Source organism: Zingiber officinale, chromosome 5A, assembly GCF_018446385.1.
Source record: "Zingiber officinale cultivar Zhangliang chromosome 5A, Zo_v1.1, whole genome shotgun sequence".
Taxonomy (NCBI): domain Eukaryota; kingdom Viridiplantae; phylum Streptophyta; class Magnoliopsida; order Zingiberales; family Zingiberaceae; genus Zingiber; species Zingiber officinale.
Window position 1 is genome coordinate 102,506,134 of NC_055994.1, and position 3,273 is coordinate 102,509,406.

The following is a 3,273-nucleotide window of genomic DNA, read 5'->3' on the forward strand; positions in this document are numbered from 1 at the left end:
ATTAGTTCTCTGAAACTTGTAATCAAATTCTAATCCAGAACTTAGTACCACATCAGCAATCAATAGTTTCAAGAATCATCAAGAACAGATTTAGAATTTCCAGACTAAGTTTCAGAAGTTGATTCCAGGAGTTGTAGGTACTGAATTTTGGTTTCCAGCGCTTTGTGCTACTGATTCATCTTAACAGAATCATTATGATACCACTTTCAATGTCTACAAAGCTTCTAAAATGGAATTGATCTATGTATTTCATGAATCTGGACTAAAACGTGCCTTCACAGATTGTGTCAGACTCAATCTTCAGAAATTTTCCAGATCACCAACTTGTGCCACTTTCAATTTGACAACTAAAGAATTGCCTCATATTGCACATATGTTAAAGTGTATCATCTTCAATTCAATTCTAGCACCCTCCAATTTCTTGGCATGAAACCTGCACCTTAAGTTAATCAATTCTGTTTACCAGCTGTTTAATATCACATGTCACTGCCAACACCTTCTCAATTTTCTTTCTCAATTTACAACACAAAATTACAGCTTCTTGAACTTGTTCCCAGTTTCATTTCAGATTCTATTATTGTTGCTTTGATATTCTGCACATCAGTTTCTGCATAATCTTGCTTTGTTCCCATTTTCATATCCAAAAACAGCTTACAATTGAATTTCAGTTATATTTCAGCACTTACAATTTCAGTTTCAGCACACAAGATACAAAACTTTCAATCAATTTGTGAAAAGAAAATCCAAAACTTCCCCCACACTTAAACCTTTGTTCGTCTCAAACAATGAAACTCAATAGCTTTCCTAATTTGCAACAACATATACATAATTCCTGGATTAAGTATCAGGATATGGAATTCCAAATGATTTAAGTTTGAGGATTGAATAATTGAACTAGTCAAACTTGTACAGTTTCTAGTGCACTGGAAATGCAGATTCCAGTATTTCATATTTTAGCCTTTCTGTTTTTAATAGTCACTTGCAATCTGTATTACAGTTGCCCACTGTTTTTCTCTTGTGTAATGAGAGCTCATTCATTGGTTAGACAATGATCTTACTTTGTTTAATTCAGAAATCAAACAAGTTTTATCTCTAAACAGCAGCTCTATATTTCTGAATTTATGCATTTGAATGGTTCAGTTTCCATTTCTGATTTCTTGGACTTCAGATCAAGCTTCTAGGTTTTAATATAATCAGAATACATCATACAACTACTCAATCAATTACATCTTGGATTTAATTAATTCCTGATCAGAAATAAAATTTTCAAGTGGATGCAACTATTGTCTAATAGCAGATTTAAGTTCATCACCATTAAAAGTATCAATTGGTCACTATTATATTCATTTTCCCTTCTGAATGCTCCTGACTCCCTCTGGAATGCTTCTTGAATTGAATGACAATCATTAATTAAAGTTCAAATTCTGCTCCTTGATCAGATTTTCAACAACTAATCCATGTTTCAGCAGTTACAGTTTTCCAGCTTGAGTTTTGCATCTACATTTCTGTTTTGTAGAGACTCCAACTAACATTCAATCAATAATATCTTGATTCCATTTCGTTTCAATCATCAAAGAACAATTTAACAGTTTTGTACAGCTTCAGTGATTTGGGCATTTTTCAACTTCTGAATTCTCCCTTCTTAAACTCTGAATGTTGTTTTATTACACTGCCTCACTACTTCAGTTCTAGAAACTCTTTACTCTCAACTCATTTCTGCACATACTGATTCTAGTTTCAAATGGATGTGATTATCTTCATTTCTTCAAAATTTATATTCCAATTGAAGTGCCCCATGAGTGGAAATTCAGAACTGAATTCTGTTTTGCTGCATTCTATTTTTTTTATAGATTCACTTAAAAGTTCAACTTCTGTTCTTTTCTAATCAAACCACTCTTAAGTTAAACTTGCAGTACATTTGTGACAAGAATCCTAACAGATTCAAATCTAAATTTACTTCCAGCTACATCACAAATTCAGTATCTTGTAATCTGAATTCCAGCTGGCCAATTGCAACATGAAACAAACTCCAGTCTAATTCAAGATAATGGCAAACTGCAGGTAGAAGTATTTCGGCTGCAGTGACTCTAGAACAGAAACTATCAGACACATATGCTACTAGAGGCAGCGTATCAGAAATGGCAACCATAGCATCCCAGTTGCGTTCTGAGCCTGTTACATCACCAACACAGATGGTCAACTTAGGTAGCCTAATAATGGTTAACCAAACCTCACTTCTGGGTCATAGAAAACATGTACAGGTATAGCAGATATCAGACAGATTCACTGAAGTGCTACAGGGAATAATTTCAGATACTGTGTCAAACTTAGGTCCAGAATTTGAGTTGGCAGTTGTCTCAATTGGGAACAGGGATCATCTTAAAACCAGCCCAATAGGCACCAAAAGCCTTCCAAAAGTAACCTGTCAAGATGCCAGTGCCAAGGGTACCAATGGCACTCAATTTGGCACAATAATGGGCAAGAAAAATAAAGGCACTGTCGGATCGCAGATAGCTTGCTGGCGACGAAGGAGCTTGAAGCTTGGCTCTGGATATGGAATGGAAGCGTCGGCGTCGTTGATGAAGAAGACGTAGGAACAGTATAGAATCGCGAACACCGAGCTCAAAGACACACTGTAGCTTCTCAAAGCTTTTATATCCCTTTCAAATTTGATCCAACGGTCCAGAATGTTTCGGGCTGGATCAACGGTTGGATGAACTTAGATCTGGATCAAAACCTATGGATCTTCATCTACGGTCCAGATCTACTCCTCATTAGGTTAGATGAGCCGGATCTTCAATGGATGGTGTAGATCTGCTCCAATCTTGAATGAACGACTACGATTGTTCTGGAGCTTGATCGTCTTGTTAAAACTCCAATCCGAGCACAGATTTGGTTCAAATTCATCCCAATCCAAGAACCTTTGATGCCTACAAAATAAGAAACAAATATTAGCATCAAATAAAGTCATAATACAATAATTTGTAATTAAGCCCAAAAGCGACACAATGCATAAAATATGATGTAAATATGAGTTCTATCTATAAAAACTATATCAAATCATGATTATATGAATGAAAATAGTGTAGTAAAATCATGGTTATCAAACAATAAGGTGTTTTATATGTATTTTAGTATACATTAGATATAAGTGAGATGTTAGGATGGTGAACAAAACTCAAGATGTTGATTTAGTGCATCTTGTTGAGTTTTAGGTTCATCAAAACACATAGTTATGTGTTTTCCAATCATTGGAAAAGCTAATGTATAAGT